The sequence below is a fragment of the Podarcis liolepis genome (genome assembly GCF_965112155.1).
Source record: "Podarcis liolepis genome assembly, chromosome: 17".
NCBI classification, from domain to species: Eukaryota; Metazoa; Chordata; class Lepidosauria; order Squamata; family Lacertidae; genus Podarcis; species Podarcis liolepis.
The window spans coordinates 25,585,279-25,604,438 of record NC_139571.1 but is presented as its reverse complement, the minus strand read 5'-3'; the positions used below and the strand labels follow the sequence as shown (position 1 = coordinate 25,604,438).

At 42.8% G+C, this 19,160-nt stretch overlaps 1 protein-coding gene across 21 annotated transcripts in view; it reads left to right on the top strand.

Annotated features, from left to right (window-relative positions):
• The window catches only part of NFIB (nuclear factor I B), a 299,659-nt gene that overhangs the window by 180,340 nt on the left and 100,159 nt on the right, over nt 1–19,160 (top strand). The gene's annotated exons all lie outside the window — the stretch shown is intronic.

Genomic DNA, 19,160 nt, shown 5'->3' with positions numbered 1-19,160 from the left:
GTCTGTCCTATCTGTGCACCCCAAAATGGTGTGATATAACTGGAGATGCAACCATGTTTAATATTTGAACATGCAAAAGGCAGCATAGTGTGATGCCACAGAAAATATGCAGCCGTAAAGCAGTTTTTGCTAAAGGAACTTTTCACTAATCTTGTTGATAATTTCTAAATGGCAAGAGATCATTTGAAGTCCACTCGGTAAGATTAGCACTTAAAATTTTACAGTTCTGGTTAGTTTATAGATGGAGACCGATTACAGATTAGCAGGCTGTTTTTAATGGATGTCAGCGATAAAAAGCAAAAGTTACTCAGCATATCTAACTGATAAGGCTGCTGTTGAGATAAAAAATGTGATTGGTTGCATTTTAGAGGTGGGGAAGAGGAGGGGAAAGAATGCTTATTAACGATTAATGAAGAATACTAGAAGGAATTTGGGAACAACGAAACCCTGCGCTCTGTGGGACTTTAACTCCAGGTCACCAGTCACTTTCTTTACAAGGACAGTGAAGTTGGATAGCTCTGTGGCTTTGAACCCGATTACTAATCAAACAGAGGGTTAAAGTCCTTTTATACAAATAATTGTCTTGATTGGACCATCACTCTGCAGCAGAATGCTTTATGGGGCAAATAACCTTAGTTTGCAGAGTGCTGGATTCTATTTTGTTTTTTGGGGTGTTGTTTCTTTTTGAAAACCAATAGAAGATAAACTAGTTTCTGCGACCAGAAGACTGAGAATGTGATATTTTTTAAAAGCCATGAATTTATGAAACTCCTTTATATTGAGTCAGAACGTTTGCCAACCTAGTCCAGTTCTTTCTCCGTAACTCTCCAAATACCTCAGGCAGAGAACTCTTCCCAGCTCTTGCTACTTTTGATCCTTTATCTGAAGATGCCAGGATTGTATCCTAAGAGTCACACTAACATTTGAAATTATAGTCCAAAAGTTCTTCAGCAATGCATTCAAGATAATTAATGCTGGTCCAGATTGGTGGTTCTACCCAAATTGCATGCTCATTTCAATCTCCATATGATAATAGCCAGATGGGAAGGAGGAGCTGGAGTGTACAATCTTAATGTTACTCAAAACAACAAATTGGTAAATGTTTCTATACTGTTTGTTACACACCCTGTGCTCATCTGTTGTAATGTGGGAATATTCCTAACGGCTCCAGTGCAGCTGCAGTAATTTCTAAATCAATTGTTATCTAAAAGACAAATCAGATTGTCAACATCTCTGGGATCGTAGGGCCAAGCATTTATTCCTCCTCCAAAAGTATTTGCCTTACAAGGAATGAAAATACATATTGCAATCCCATCTAATCCTAATCTCGATGCTCATTTTGATTTGCTTGCCTGTTCAACTCCAGGAGTAAACATTGCAAACTGAACATTCCAAACACTGCAGAAATTACCTAAGAAACTGTTCATTAATCCATAAGGAAAAGGGTTTGAGCTGCACATTCTGTATCATTTGCTTTTACCGAACACAGATAAGAGTCTAAAAATCATTGCTTTGAAGCTCTGTCAATTTATACGCTAAAGTTATGATACGTGATTCCATATGGGTAGAATAACTGCTTTATTACAATGTGGAAGGAAATGGGATCCTAAGAAAGAGTATAGCAGTTTCTCACTGAAATGAATAATTCGTTAAAAATCTTAAATCGTGTGCTTTCCCGTGATTTCGATATTGGGTGTTTTGGTAATGATTTCAAAGATACGTGCCATTTAAACAGAATACAGGGTATGTGTCAAAAATGTCCAGCTGCTATAAACTGAAAGGCTGTTTGTCTTAAGTGATTTCCAAAAACAGGTTTTAAAATGGTTTATTCCAGATTACTGTTGTGTAAATCTAATGGAAAGTACTACAGTGGTTCAGTTTCTGAGCAGTACAATTCAGGTTCTGTTTTTTAGGAAATTCTTCTTCTTCTTCTTTTTACAACTCGTAACTTTTCAAACTGTATTTTTTATATCGCAGTGCATCAGAATCATTTCCCTCTTTTCTTCCTTTCTGCAGAAGCAGGGTTTCCCAACGTGATTCCGTACAATCAACACAGCTTTAAAATTAGGTTTGGCTTTTGCCCTTTGCTCAGGACGACACACTAGGTCGACGACATTTCAGGATAAACTCTTTGGCAGCCATTTTAGATGCAGCCTGCGCTGAGAGCACGCCGGCTGCCAAAAATTGCAGACGCTCTGTGCCAAAATACTCTTGGCAGTAGAGATAAACTTTGTCGAGATACACAGTCCAGAAATATCTTATAATTACAAAGCACAGGGGGCAGAATGTTTTTACAATACAGCTGTGCTAATGTAAACATTTAATTTGGCAGCCTCCTCCACCCACTTTTCAATTAACCGGGTTTATGCAGATACTTTAGGTCTGTAATAAACTTTATTGCTACTTCTCTTGGAGTACAGTTTATGAAACGCAGATTTGAGGAGATGGGGAGTGAGTGGGTTCTGTTCGTTCTGCAGAGCAGGTTGAACACATTACGATGCCCATAAAGGGGAAACGTGTATCCCTGCTTCGAAATGCCATAAGGCTTGGCATCGCTAAAAGGCTCGGCATTGAAAAAAGCGGGGGTTGTCTCCCTTTGGCTTCTCCCAAGGAAAACAAAAGGATATTATTAGAACGAGGTGAAATCAATCGGAGTTGCCAAAGATCGCTTTGTATCAGGGATTGTTGGAAGAGACAAAGTGCCCTGCATTGCATAAGGGTATTTGCAGTGCAAAGTTTTCGTTAATGGTTCTTCCCCTGTTGTAAATTATAATAATTCTGCAATAGCCAGTGCCGGATTTAAGTATAAGCTAAACAAGCTATAGCTTAGGGCTCCACTCTCTTGAGGGCCCCCCAAAAATTGAAAGGAAAAACAACAACTGGGTGTACATTTCCAAAATATAAGATAAAGAATGAATAAAAAAAACCCCTACATTCGGCAACAGTGTTTTATGTTGTGTATGGACCTATTAGGTCCATAAATTACCATATAGCATATATTCAACACAAAAAATAGCAACAATTTGTTGTTGACAAAGGACAGCTGGACATATAAAGGGCCCCATTACCTTCAGTAGCTTAGGGCCTCATCAGACCTAAACCTGGCCCTGGCGATAGCTGTGATAATTTATACTACATAGCAAAAGCAATACTGCTTCTTAATTTGTGGGGCAGTCCACATGTCTTTTTTTATATTCCAAATTCTAAATGCAGAAGATTTTGGAAACCTTGCACAACCAATTGTTCAAATAAACACTTTGAGTAACTTCCTCCCCAACATTACATGCTGACTAGAACAAGTCGTTTGGTGTTTTTTTTTTGGGGGGGGGAGATGTGGTTAAAACTGAGGAGGATATGTTGGGATTGTAGAGACTTGGGGCTTCTTGTGTTGCCATTATTTCTCAGCTGACCATATGATGTTCTCCTGCAGTCACGGTCTTCCCACACTTTCCCCTCCTCAGCCCCGAATTTCTCACACCAGTGATACTCCAAAAAAAGGAAACGAAGATTCCTTACGAATCACTGTTAAGGAAGGATCACGGTTTGCCTTGCCCCACTGATGTTGGTCGTCTCCTTCCATGCTTCGTGCTTCTGCTGGCTTCCCACTTACTCCTCCAGCACGGCTGCCATTGATTTCCAGCTGGCTAGTGATGGCTGCGGGCTAATTTATTTATTTCAGCTGGTGGGCAGCCGATTGGTTGCAGCCGCGAGCTGGAGCTTGTCAGCGGCGATTGGGTGGGTTATTGGTGGCTGTGGCAACGGTTGCTGCGGACTGCCTGCTGCGGCGGCAATTGGGCATGCAATTGGGTGAGTGATTTTTGGAACACCCCCCAAAGAAGCTGAACAACTCTGGGCAGCCCTCCCCCCAAAAGCTCAACAACTCTGGGCCATCTCCCCCATTTTCTTAAATCGGAGTCCCCCAAAATAGGGGTCGTCTTATTCACAGAAAAATATGGTACGGTACATACATAAGAGTTGCAGATTGTTAAGCAGCCAATATGCTATAAGTAAAAACAATGGCCAGAAAGATATAGGCTCCTAGGCAGTATGCCCCATGGAGAAATCCACAACGACTTATCTGTACATAACACACATGCCAAGATTCTTAGTTTCGGAAGTGATAATTACTTCAGCGATGTAAATCTTAAACATGCTGTTGATGCTACAACATGCCTTTTCCTTCCTTGACCCACAGAAGTCACGATAGTCAAACTAGATAGCAAGGCGTCAACAGAAGTCTCCTCCTGTTTTGATAGGTTTATTTCTATACATGTATGAATTAATGTGATTTATTTGAATGTGAAAGCTTCTTAGCATATGACCCGTGTCTTAGCATAGTTGACCCGTGCTTTGGAACAAACACCTCTATTTGCTGTGATTCATGCCAGATTCAAAATGATAGCTCTATTCTGTAAGGCAACTCAACTTTAGAAAAGAAAAGATGAGGAAAGTTAAATGCAGCCATTTTAAGGAAACGGGTGTCATTCAGAGTAGACAGCTGTTTTGAAATTTCACATGGGCAGTAATTTTGGGGAGGTCATCCAAGAATCTGGTTGTGTACATTTTGCAAAAAATTACTATGGATTTCAGAATTGAGGCGGAATACTGGCCTTTGTTGTTGTTTAGTCGTTTAGTCATGTCCGACTCTTTGTGACCCCATGGACCAGAGCACGCCAGGCACTGCCTCCCACAGTTTGGTCAAACTCATGCTGGTAGCTTCGAGAACACTATCCAACAATCTCGTCCTCTGTCGTCCCCTTCTCCTTGCACCCTCCATTTTTCCCAACATCATGGTCTTTTGCAGGGAGTCTTCTCTTCTCATGAGGTGGCCAAAGTATTGGAGCCTCGGCTTCACAATCTGTCCTTCCAGTGAGCGCTCAGGGCTGATTTCCTTAAGAATGGATAGGTTTGATCTTGGGCCAGTCTCCTCTTGGGCAGGGTTCTTGAGTCGAAGACCAGATCCAGGTGCTCTTGGAGGAAACTGATTTTCTACATCTGTTTCAATTGGGGTTTAGACATGGTTTTGGTCACCCTGTATGGTGAGAGAGACAGGGGAAATGTGTCCCTGTTATTTTTCCTTGACCTCTCAGCGGTTTTTGATACCACCAACCATGGTATCCTTCTGGAGTGGTTGTCTGAGTTAGGGGTAGTTGCCACCACTTTGCAGTGGTTCCGGTCCTACTTGGATGGTCATTTCCCCATGTTTGGGGAGTGTTCTTTAGCCCTGTGAAGCCTTCAATGTAGGGTTCCTCAGGGTTCAATTTTATCCCCTATGCTCCTTTAACACCCACATGAAACTGCTGAGTGGAGTTATCCAGAGTTTTGGAGCACGTTGTCAGCAATATGCTGCTCTGCTTCTCCTTTACATCTGCTAGTTTGGTCTGGATGTGCTGTACCATTGTCTTGCCTCGCCAATGGACTGGATGAGAGCCAACAAGAGGAAACTCAGTCCAGATAAGACTGAGGAACTGTTAGCTGATGGTTCCCTAGAGTGAATGGATTGGAGGCTGCCTGCTCTTAAGGGGGGTTACACTGCCACATAACTTGGGGATACAGTCATACCTTGGAAGTCGACTTCCAAAATGTTCAAAAACCAAGTCGTGGCTTCTGATTGGCTGCAGGAAGCTGCTGCTGTCACTAGAGGCTCAGGTGGCCTCAGTAGCACAGAGTGTCTTCCATCAGCTTTGGCTGGTGGCTCAGCTGCCCCACTATCTGGATAGGGATAGTCTAACTTATGTCCTGTATGCTCTGGTAACCTCAAGTGATGGCTCTCTTGTTTATGGACTGCTCTTCCCAGTCAGGCCTGCCTGGCGCCTTCATTACATATCATTTCTCTGTACTCAAGTCTTTGGCTGATTACCATTCTATAGCTGTTTAAATGTGTTTGTTGGAGAGGGCATTATTGCTTCGTTTTTGTTTTATTATACATGTTGTATACTCATTTTTATGTTGTGGACCATACTGTGATCTTCAGATGAAGGGCAGTATACAAATTTAATGACTAATAATAATAATAATAATTTGTTGGGGAATACGCAGCATTTGAAACTGAAAGTCTGGCCTTTATTCTGAGAGCGTGGCATGGTTTGATGCAAATTAGTTTTCCTTCTTCCTTGTATCTAATGCTAAAAATGCTGCTGTGTTCTTCCTTTTGAAAACACATAATAAGTAAGGATGAATTAAGTACTCCATGGTACAGTAGTATATGGTTTAAACAGATTAGGGTTTGGCATAGCATTCAGGTTTATCAGGCATTTAGAATTTCGGATGTACAATTCATCAGTCTTTTTCTTGGCAATTATATGGGCTTCCCCCACAGTTTTTGGTTTGGCAGTGAGATAGCTGGTTCACCCTGTTGCAGAATTGCCTGCCAAGGAGACGTGGCCAGCTCTCTACTTCCTGTCTTCCTCTTTGTCCTGGCCTCGCCTTTGCTGAAACTGCCAAGTCATAAATGCCAAAAAGCTTCTTGCAGAAAGGTCAAACTACTAGTTTGGAATCACCTGTGCCAATATTTGCAGTTCTTTTTTATCTTTTTTATGTTTAGTGTAATGAAAAAAGTACAAAACAGTTGCCAGAAGAGTATCTAGGACTTTTTGGATAGTGTTTGCATGCTGCACCATTGCCAACTATTTAGGGTTAGTCAGCATAAGGTGTTTGAAGTTAGACTTCTACTTAAAACAGTGCCAGATGCAGAAAAAACTTTTAGTCTTCATTATGCAGAGTCGTGGCAGAGGTTTGCTGAAATAGTAAAGTGATGCAAAAAATGTCTGCCCCTCCCCAGTAGGCTACAGTAAAATGTAACAAAAGTTCTGGTGTGTGCAGATACGTTGTCATAACTAAGTAGGAGTCACATTAATAGGGAGTAGTGTTCTTGAGGCTATCATATGCTTGATGTACTGAGGTTAAATTGTATATTTAGAAAGGGATATAGATTGACAGACATGCATTGTTTTTGTTGAACTGTACCAAGTTGAACTGTACAGTTCAGGATTCAGGTAGGTAGCCGTGTTGGTCTGACGCAGTGTATATATATATATATATATATATATATATATATATATATATATACACACACACATACATATACATATACATATACATATACATATACATATACATATACATATACATATACATATACATTAAAAAAATTGTCCAGTAGCACCTTAGACACCAACTAAGTTTGTTCTTGGTATAAGCTTTTGTGTGTGCGCACACTTCTTCAGATACGATTCAAGGTGAAACTGTTCAACTCTTCCTTCAAGAGATACCTATGCTCAAACCAGGATAATCTACAACATTTTAAGAAGGCAGTGTCCTTCTGAATACCAGTTGCTGAAAAATCACAGGAGGGGAGAATGCTTTTGCATTTAGTGTGCGTGCACATGAAAGCTTATACCCAGAACAAACTTAGTTGGTCTCCAAGGTGCTACTGGACAATTTTTTAATTTATTAGGCCCTGCTTTTAGACTTCCCATGGGCATCTGAGAAAAGAATGCTGAGCTAAATGAGCCACTGGCCTGATCCAGGGAGGTTCTCCTTATGTTCCTGCTTTCTTTTCTTTTCTTTTTCAAATTTTATTTATATTTTTCAAGTTTATACATTTCACTAATTTTATACATTTCACTCGTTTTACAATCATTTTAACATTTCAAATAGTTTTTCAAAAGTTTTTCAAAAGACAGTGTCCTTGAGACTTTGGGACATCTTCCGTTGAAACTTTTGAAAAACTATTTAGAAAACTTTACTTTTTAGACTTTTGAGACGTCTTCTGTTGAAACCGTTGAATAACCATTGTGAGACTGACCTTTGACGCCTATCTTGAACACATGGCTTGACGTTCTGCGCCATTAGTCTGTTACATTGTATATATGAGCTCTAACAGATTTATCTCTACCTTTTGAATGATATCATTATTCTATTATATATGCTTTAACAGTTATTAGCCCACGTGTTGTGTCTATATTTCTGTGATTTGTTAGGACTCAGCGTTGTTGGTTTCAGATTTTAAGACTGGAATGCTTCCATGCTGATGCTCTCATTTTAAACACCTGAGTTATGTTCATTCTAGATTATTGTTTACGGTGGAATGATTGGGTATGACTATGGCAGTCATCTGTAATGGCTATGAATGCATGCTGCTCTGTGCATTTGTCCTGAAAGGGTCTTCAGCCTTGGTATGCAATCAAAGCATGTCCAAACAAAGAATTTTTAATTTTTTTAGCATGCTCCAAGCAAGCACACACAAAATATTTATGGGTGCCTGTAAGGAACTTCTGGGCTTTTCTGAGGGTAGCGTCTTTCTCCCTGATACAGAAAATCCAAAAGCACAGCCTAAAATATTGCCAGCAGAACCATTGCTTCAGCCAGAAGAATGTTCCAGTCATGTAGCCATTTATAAGCCCACAGTGGAGTGAGGATGGCGAAAGATGGATAGCCTACATTGGACAGGGAGCTTGTATTGGCGCCATCTTGAGGTGGGATGAAAGACTAAAACCCCAGCACTAACCAGGAGGGGGAAGTGTTGGAAACTCTTGAGGCTGACCAGAGTGCCCTCCGAGACAGTTCAAACGAGAGACTGAGGAGGAAAGCATGCACATAAATTCTGTGGGGTTTTATTGTGCGAAAATAGTTTTAAAATGCATTTTTTAAAAATCCTAATACTAAGCATTAGCAAGCCAAGCCTGGGCGGTGTATAGAGGTCCTGGGCTGCCCAGATGACAGGACGCCCTCTCAGCCTTGCTGATGTGGTCCAAAGGAAAAGAAAGCAATACATTTGGCACCAGCTTGGCTGCAGGAGTTGCCGGAAGTTGCCATTACCCTTATCTCTTGACGGATGCCTCCTCAAAGGAATTAGACTGGCCTCAATTAGAAACAGAATTCTGGATTAGTTGGACTATTGGTCTGATCTGGCAAGGCCATTCCAATGTTGTGGCGATTGTAACTTCTGAAATGTCAGTTGGAACCAGTGCCAAGTCCAGTGATTCAACAGAAAGAGAAGTGAGAGATAAACATATACAGTGGTACCTTGGTTACAACCATAATCCGTTCCGGAGGTCCGTTTGTAAACCAAAACAGGTTGTAACCCAAGGCACACTTTCGCCAATGGGGCCTCCCCCCAAAAAATTGTTCGTAATCCAAAAAATAAAATAAAAATGGGTTGTAATCCCCCCCAAAAAGTTGCAAACCGGGACACGCACTTCTGAGTTTGACGTGTTTGTAATCCAAAACGTATGCAAACCAAGACACGTGCAAACCAAGGTACCACTGCATGAAATTTGTTGGGGGAGAGGGAAACAGAGGGTAGTGTGTGGATAAATCTTTTGCAAGAGGACATTTGTTTGCAAGGCACAAAATTGATGCTGATATTGCTTGTGCATTTTGCAGTCTTAATATATGGACAAAGGTGGCTAACTGCCATGGCTGAGTCAGACATATATGTTCACCCCTTTAATTCCTGTACATATTATTACTTCCAATATACCATGTGGGCAGACTGAATTTGTGGAAATGCAGTCTCTGTTACTGTGTGAGATTCATAAGAGCTGTGCCATGTGTTTTAGATTTCACAAGATGCCAAACTCATTTTATTGCATACTTGAGGAAATATCTTTCTGGGAACATGTGCTCTCATCTTGATTATAGTTTTTTCTTTATTATTGTGCTACTGACTCATCTGACTAATCCTGCCTGCAAGTGTTAACTGACTTGCAGAAGTTGAAAGTGTGAGAAGAACATAACTCAGTGCAAGATCACTTTTTTCCCCAGCCAGTAATTTCATGGAAGATTTAGTAATAAATTTTTAAGCAGTGTGGATTGCATATGTCTACATAGAAGCATGACTAACAAGAGTGCTTAGTTTCTTTTCAGGGTACCCACAGGTTGATGATCACCCCCACAGGGCTGTTTTGCTCATGGAGCTAGACCTTGGGCCCAGTACGTTGATAGACTCTGTTTCACATTGCTATGTCAGCCATCATGGAGGGGCTGAAAAGGTGGTTGGGGGTGACATTTTTAGCAGTCGAGAAAGCTAGGTTCTGATGTTAAGCCTGCTTTGATTGCACCACTCCCATGGGATGATGAAGCCTGGTTTTTTATTTTTTTATTTAATAAACATATCTCTTGCCATGTCCCATCATGGACCATATTCGTTGCATCTCTTCTCTTAAAGAGCGAGATGAATTCTCATAAGAAATGAGATGAACGGCTGGTCAGTATGTTATGTTGCATCTTTGGTATATAAGTAGATGTGCAGCTTCACTTGGCATTGGTATAAAGTTTGAGCTGTGGTGTTTTTTGGGGTGTGTGTGTGTGGAATAACCAAGAAGATCTGTTTTTTAAAGTACCATATGTGTTTTATTATTTTGAAATATTTAGGGTGGACTTCTTGTGCGGTGCCTTGTGATCTTCATCCAGATTTAATCTCTGGCTGAGGTTGTTGAGCCTGCTAGAGAACAAGCAATTGCCAATTCGTACCAGCACTTTTTAAAGCTTCTTTTTGCCCCCTCCCCTGTCTCTTAAATGTGTTAAAGGCGAACACAGTTAATAGAACATATGGGTTGGTTGTTACAATCTGTTGCCATGCATGTTGGCATGCTCTCTGCAAAAGGATCCATGCACTTTAGTTGTTCAAGAGGCACACAACTGTGATACTTTCCCCCAGTGGGTTTCTTTTCTAGGAAAAAAAGTGCCAGAACTCATTGTCTCAGTCGCCAATGCAGGCGCCATCTTGAAACCAAAATCATGTGACCAAATGCCAGGCTACATCCAGTGGTGGATAGAAGGCGGGGGCAGGGCTGGTGTGCGCCGCCCGCAGGGGTGTGGCACCCAGCACGGGCAGGGGGTAGCCATGATGGCACCCTACCGGGATCGTGCTGTCAGGGACGGTGCGCTCCCCCCCCCACTTCTCTTCCTCCGCCACTGGCTACATCTTACAGGGAGATTCAGATTGTCCCTCCCCCAGCGCCTTCGCTCATTAACGGGGAGCAAGGCGCACATGTACTCTTCTAGGCTGCAACTTGAAATCCTGTTTTTTAATACCCTTGTTCCTTTGCGGCTGACTTACAGTGCAAAGCCTTTGAAGAAGAGGTACTTGGTGGTCACAGCCATGCAGTACAGACCCCCCAGATTGCACATGGCCATGGCAGCAGCTGGCCATGACCTCCTCCAGCCTCTGAGCATGCACCTCTGTGTCATCCTGGCCCGCCCTGCGCAGGCACCCCCGGAAGGGCAAGCCTCAGCTGTTAGCTCTCTGCATCACAGTGCAACTGGGGAGACCAGCATGCGTTGTTCCTTGGCTCCTGCTGACCGCTTGGAGACTGACCGTGGTTTTTGCAAACAAGCAGCAGAATCATTGTCAGTAGACCTGCTCTCAATGGTGCCCAGCTGAGAGGTGCCAGAGCTTTATTCACAGCAATCCCCCCCATCTCTCTCTCTCTCTCTCTCTCTCTCTCTCTCTCTCTCTCTCTCCCTCTCTCTCTCTGATAACAATTGGTATTAGTTTTCAATTATAATAATCCAATAATAGCCTCATTATATCAATGCCAAATTGCAATACAATTCCCAATATCAATCATTCAGATACCCAATTACATAATTTAGGTGGCACCACACATGCTAGAATTGATGGTTCGATGATTTACTTTATTTCTGCATTCCAAAATTGTACTGATTTCAATTGCATTCCTGTCATAATAGTAATCCCCAGCTGCAATATTTATAGCTTCTATTTGTATTGACACATTTGATGATTTGTAAGTCTACAAATGAAGATCTGTATCCTTGATCTTCCTTTTCACAGCAATTGATCCAGGCCCAGTGTATCAACTGGTTGCCTGCATGTATGAATGAACCACCATCCTTAAATGCCATTGAAAAGCATTTTATATCACCTGATGTTACCAACAATGAGAATAGTTATGAAACGTTCCTCACAATAGCCGTTTGTGCATGTGTTACCTTGAATCTGGACAATAAATGTCACCTACGTGGATAAAAAGGGAAAAGTCCCCAAAGTGCTACTGCGAATTCGTCCTCGAATTACACTTGCCGGCTTGACAATCCCACATTGTAGTTTTCATATCCACTAAAGCAGGGGTCAGCAAACTTTTTCACCAGGGGGCCAGTCCACTGTCCCTCAGACCTTGTGGGGGGCTGGGCTATATTTTGAAAATAAAAATAAAAATGAACAAATTCCTATGCCCCACAAATAACCCAGAGATGCATTTTGAATAAAAGCACACATTCTACTCATGTAAAAACACCAGGCAGGCCCCACAAATAACCCAGAGGTGTATTTTAAATAAAAGGACACATTCTACTCATGTAAAAACACGCTGATTCCCGGACCGTCTGCAGGCCGGATTTAGAAGGCGATTGGGCCAGATCTGGCCCCCGGGCCTTAGTTTACCTAAAGGTAAAGGTACCCCTGCCCGTACAGGCCAGTCGTGTCCGACTCTAGGGTTGCGTGCTCATCCCGCTCAAGAGGCCGTGAGCCGGCGCCATCCAAAGACACTTCCGGGTCATGTGGCCAGCGTGATGAAGCTGCAGCTGGCGAGCCAGCACCAGCGCAGCACACGGAAACGCCGTTTACCTTCCCACTATAAAGTGGTACTTATTTATCTACTTGCACTTAAGGATGCTTTTGAACTGCTAGGTAGGCTCATGGACTAAAGGGACACTCTATTTGCTGATATACAGTTCCTCTGGGGATGTGCTTCTTGGCTTTCACTTACTGTTTTTATTGTCTTCATTTCTTGATCCCTGACACTCTGTGTTTATATTTATATGAGGATGATACTTGATTTACTGACAGGGTGGGAGGAAAATGGCATGGCAAATATCCCTCTTTCCAGGAGGAAACAAAAAGTGTGTCTGTAGTCTCTGCATCCAAACAAGTGATACATGGCGGGGGCAGCTGGACGAAATCTCTGCACTTAGTTTCTACATTTTATTCCCATAAATATTGTGTTTTGAACAAAGAAATGGAAATTTATCTGAAGATTGATACTAATGCTCCAGAGTTAAGACATATTATACAACAAAATGTGATTCATAAGATAGAAATTCACTGTATTCTCTGATAGATCCCAACTGCTGACTTATCTTGCCTGGGAATCTAGCACATCTCTTAAAATGTTCCCCTTTTAAAGGATGGGACTTGAACACTTTGACCTAGAAAATAGCATGTTTTGCCGCTAAGGCTAGGTCCTATCTTCTTCATGCATGTTCATTTCGCTGTACATTGTTGCTTTCGTTTGTCAGGGAAATTATTAGAAATACTTTGCACAGAATTTCCTCTCCAGCTGATTTAGGGGTACAATGCGGCACTTGTGAGGGGCAGCAGTTGCATGTGGTAATGTGCCCTCATAGCTCCGCACAGTAGGAATGGGTTCGAAGAGGGGCTGGTCCATCATTTTTGCAGCAATTACATAGCCAAGAGAATTGAGAGAGTTGCGATCTTGACCCAAATTCTACCCCAGTACCAATGCATCGCATATCATAGAATTGTAGAGTTGGAAGGAGCCAAATGGTCATCAAGTCCAACCCCCTGGAATGCAGGAATCTCAGCTAAAGCATCCATGACAGATGGCCATCCAACCTCTGTTGAAAAACCTCCAAGGAAGGAGAGTCCACAACAACATGAAGGACACCGCTCCATTGTCAAACAGCTCTTTACTATCAGAAAATGATTCCTGATTTTTAGTCAGAATCTCCTTTCTTGTAACTTGTAGGCATTGGTTCGGGTCCTACCCTCCAGAGCAGGAGAAAACAAACTTGCTCCATCTTCCATGTGACAGCCCTTGAGATATTTGAAGAGGGCTATCATATCCTTTCAGTCTCCTCTTTTCCAGGCTAAACATACCCAGCTCCTTCAATCGTTTCTCATCAGGCTTGGTTTCCAGACCTTTGATTATTTTGGCTGCCCTCCTCTGCACATGTTCCAGCTTGTCAAAAACCTTCTTAAATTGTGGTGCCCAGAATTGGACACAGTGCTGCAGGTGGGGTCTAACCAAGGCAGAATAGAATGGTACTCTTACTTCCCTTGACCTGGACAGTATACTTCTGTTGATGCAGCCCAGAATAGTGTTTTTTGGTGTGTGTGGGTTTTTCTTTGCAAGAGCTCATTGCTGTGCGCATCCACAAACAACCAGTAGGCACCTGCTTTGTTAGTGTTGAAATGCTTCTTATGTTACAAAATATGGACATGTGAATATTCACTTCCACGCCTGATAATCTGATATTTGAAGACAACATGAACATATCTTGCTCAGAGTAAGGTGCTGATGCCTCTAGGCTCCCAGAGAATGTAAGACTGATAAAGACAAAGAGCTTTACATTTTTAGCCTTTGTCCCAGTGGGCATGAACACCTGTAGTTTCACAGAACCATATTCTTCATTACGGTGGTACCTTGATTCTCAAACTTAATTTGTTCCGGAAGTCTGTTCCAAAACCAAAACGTTCCAAAAGCAAGGCATGCTTTCCTGTAGAAAGTAATGCAAAATGGATTAATCCATTCCAGACTTTTAAAAACAACCCCTAAAACAGCAATTGAACATGAATTTTACTATCTAACAAGACCATTGATAGATAAATAGCAAAAACAGACAGACCTCAGTGTAACACTCAAAACGGAAGCGTAACACTCAAAAAGGAGCACATTCGGCTTCCAAAAAAAAGTTCACAAACTGGAACACTTCCGGGTTTGCAGTGTTTGGGTTCCAAGTTGTTTGAGTACCAAGGCATTTGAAAACCAAGGTACCACTGTAAAAGGTAAAGGTAAAGGTACCCCTGCCCATACGGGCCAGTCTTGCCAGACTCTAGGGTTGTGCGCTCATCTCACTCTAGAGGCCGGGAGCCAGCGCTGTCCGCAGACACTTCCGGGTCACGTGGCCAGCGTGACAAGCTGCATCTGGCGAGCCAGTGCAGCACACGGAACGCCATTTACCTTCCCGCTGGTAAGCGGTCCCTACTTATCTACTTGCACCCGGAGGTGCTTTCCAACTGCTAGGTTGGCAGGCGCTGGGACCGAGCAACGGGAGCGCACCCCGCCGCGGGGATTCGAACAGCCGACCATGCGATCGGCAAGTCCTAGGCGCTGAGGTTTTACCCACAGCACCACCCGCGTCCCTATAGCAACGTATTAGGAGAGGAAATGTTCTCCATGTTGGGAATGCATGATCTGCTCCCAGAGCAGGGCAGACTGCCGGAATGCTTTGCACAAGTTCTCCATTGTTCATATTGTACAGCTAGACCATTTTCAGTTCTTTCTTACAGTTCAATAATAGCAGCCAATACATTTCCCTCTTAATGACCTGGAATCGAGGTTTTGCTGGGATTTCCCTGTCCCCACCACCACACAGCAGAGTTTTAAAGCAGCATATTACTGAAAGAAGCAAGGGGAGGCTTCATCACAGAGGATAAGGGCAGGGTGCGATGTTGGGAATGAAGTTTCTTTTTCTCCCTCCAGGGTTCTTAAGTCTGGAGTATTTTGTTCCTTCCACCTGTGGGGTGTGTCTAAAAGAATCTCTATTGTGTGTCACACCCATTGGATTGAGAAACATTGCTCTAAGCTACCAACCTGTCAAAGTTGTTGTTCTCATCTGCTTCCCTCCCCCCCCCACTTAATTTCTAGATTATTTTCTTAGTTCGTTTTGTTCCTGTAGCAGATTTCCAGCTGCCGATGCTCAAAACCCAACATTACATTTTCAAAATAAAATTGTAAATACAGGATCTCTATCTAAGGCACCAGGAGGTTCTCTATCACGTCAATGGCTAGGAGGTTGAAAATTTGTAAATAGTTTTGCCACTTCTTTTTCACTTTAAGGACTTGGTAAAGTAAGAAATTGGTAAAGTCCATTGTCAGGCAGAGAAGAATACAGTGAGGGGGGAAAGTATAATATGTCCCCCTCTATGTTTGATGGTGGGGATGGTGTTCTTGGGGTTGTAGGCAGCATTCCTCCTCCTCCAAACACGGCGAGTTGAGTTGATGCCAAAGAGCTCGATTTTGGTCTCATTTGACCACAACACTTTCACCCAGTTCTCCTCTGGGTCATTCAGATGTGCATTGACAAACTGCAGACGGGCCTGTACATGTGCTGTCTTGAGCAAGGGGACCTTGCGGGCTCTGCAAGATCTCAGTCCTTCACAGCGTAGTGTGTTACCAACTGTTTTCATGGTGACTATGGTCCCAGCTGCCCTGAGATCATTGACAAGTTCCCCCCATGCAGTTCTGGGATGCTTCAGCACCGTTCTCATGATCATTGCAACTCCACAAGATGAGATCTTGCATGGAGCCCCAGACCAAGGGAGATTGACAGTTATTTTGTGTTTCTTCCATTTGTGAATTATTGCACAAACTGTTGTCACATTCTCACCAAGCTGCTTGGCAATAGTCTTGTAGCCCAGTCCAGCCTTGTGCAGGTCTACAATCTTGTCCCTGAAATCCTTGGACAGCTCTTTGGTTTTGGTCATGGTGGCTACTTTGGAATCTGCTGGACTGATTGCTTTTGTCTACAGGTGTCTTTTGTACAGGTACTGTAACAAGCTGGGATTACAGGTAAGACCTATCCTTGCATCAGGTGCTTCTAATCTCAGCTCGTTACATACAGTGAAGATACCAGGTAGCCTGACATCTGGCTGGTTGATAGGGCATCAAATACTTATTTCAGTCATTATAATGCACATCAATCTCTGACTTTTGTCTGCTGGGTTTCTGGGGTTTTTCCTGTTGTTATTCTGTCTCTCACAGCTACAGTAAGCCTACCATTAAAATTGTGGACTGGTCATTTCTTCATCATTGGGCAAACGGGCAAATTTAGCAGGGGATCAAATACTTCCCCCCCTCACTGTAGATGGAGGCAGGATCCAGAGCAAGAATGGAGGATCTTTATTTTTTGATTGCAACAGAGTTCCCCCCATTGCAAAGGGGTGAGAACCCAGAGCAAAGGTGTGAAAGAACATTTAAAGATTTCAGAAATTGCCCAGCCCCTTAGCCAAAGGCCACCCTAAAAACATCATACATACATCACAGAAAGAGGCGGTCTACAACAGAAATTTGAGAGTGTGGCTTGTTTCCAGGCTGACAAGATACCAGATAATGGTCACTGATCACATTACCTGGGCAGACTGGCCTTTATTTTGAGATGGTAAATACTTTAGTTCTTGAATCCAGGTCACTAGCATACCCAATTCATACCAAAAATACACCCTTAAGACAGGATTTAAAGGATTTGTAAATGAAAGAACTATTGGGAAAGGTTTCTCCAAGATATTTCCTTCTGCAGAGGAAATATTTAGAGTCATTAGGAGAGCCAAGATGGCTTGGGGGATTGTTCTGTGTGCTCGTATAAAGTGTAATTTTCAAAGGGAATATTTCCTAAATTTTGAAGGGCAAAGGATTGGTTTCCTGCGGAGTGTGTGTCTCCTATGTGTGCGCACCTTAATTTTATAACAGTGGGTGACAAAAGAAGGTGACAGATTCAAAAAGCACCCAATTCAAGCCAGAAATGATGAGCTGGGACCACACTTAAGAGTACAGTCTCAATTCTTCCTTTGCAGCTGTGGCTTGAGTTAAAGCTAAGACAGCAAAACAGGAAGGAAGGGTTTACATTTTAATCACCTGATGTCACATGTCGTCAGGCTCTACATCTGTCAAACTGGCCTACCTTCCATTCCCCACCCCTGGTTAATAAACACAAGAGGCTATTGTTTCACATGTGTTTCCCTATTATCTCCCATAATTCGTCTCAGTTGATATCAGTAACTTTCAGCAAGAGAGATTCTACTTGGATCAGATCATGCACGGTTTGAGAGACTGCTGGAAGTGCAACTGCCCTGGGTTCCTAGCCTGCATATCAGTGACTGTTCCAGCAAACTGAGAAGTATCCCCAGGTTGGAGAAGTTGTTTAGGGAGGCAGAAAGAAGTCTGTCTCAGGACAACAAATATGCAGCCGCTGTGAAAGGAAGCAAAAGCCTGAGATTCCTTCTGTGAGAACAGGATGAATTAGAAGTAGAATGCATGTGTCATAAGGGAGGGGATGTGAAGGCTTGTAACTGAAGCCGAACTGTCACCTGGTACGAGTTCTGCCATAAAAAAAAGGTGTGGCAGATTTACAAGTAAGAGGACTACTAATTCCAATTTCAGACACATACGCCTCTGTATCTTAGTTGCTGGTAGTCATAGGAACATAGGAAGCTACAGAGTCAGACCATCGGGTTCAGCTGGCTTAGTATCGTCCATGCTGACCATCAGTGGCTTTCTGGGGTTTCAGAAAGGGTTGTCTCCAAGCCCTACCTGGAGATTCCAGGGATTGAATTTGGGATCTTCTGCATGCAAAGCTCTACCAATGAGCTATGGCCCTTCCACACTGGATAATAATAATAATAATAATAATAATAATAATAATAATAATAATAATATATTTATACCCCGCCCATCTGGCTGAGTTTCCCCAGCCACTCTGGGCGGCTTCCAATCAAGTGTTAAAAACAATACAGCATTAAATATTAAAAACTTCCCTAAACAGGGCTGCCTTCAGATATCTTTTAAAGAGAAGATAGCTGCTTATTTCCTTCACATCTGAAGGGAGGGTGTTCCACAGGGCGGGCCCTCTGCCTGGTTCCCTGTAACCTCACTTCTCACAATGAGGGAACTGCCAGAAGGCCCTCAGTGCTGGATCTCAGAGTCCGGCCTGAACGATGGGGGTGGAGACGCTCCTTCAGGTATACAGGACCAAGGCCGTTTAGGGCTTCAAAGGTCAGCACCAGCACTTTGAATTGTGCTCAGAAACGTACTGGGAGCCAGTGCAGATCTCTCAAGACCAGTGTTATGTGGTCCCAGCGGCCACTCCCAGTCACCAGTCTAGCTGCTGCATTCTGGATTAATTGCAGTTTCCGGGTCACCTTCAAAGGTAGCCCCACGCAGAAAAGTGTTGTTGTACTCAGGTCTTGTTTGTGGGCTTCCCATAGGCATTTAGTTGGCCCCTGTGTGAACAAAATGCTGGCCTGGAAGATATCGTGGTCTGATTGAGCAGGGCTGTTCAGGAATCTTGCCCTATGAATCAGTGACTATCTTATTCTTATATTTCTTGTGCTAGCTGATACTTAGAACCACACGAGGAAAACCAGCTTTTTAATTTCTCCTTTTGTATTTTGCCTC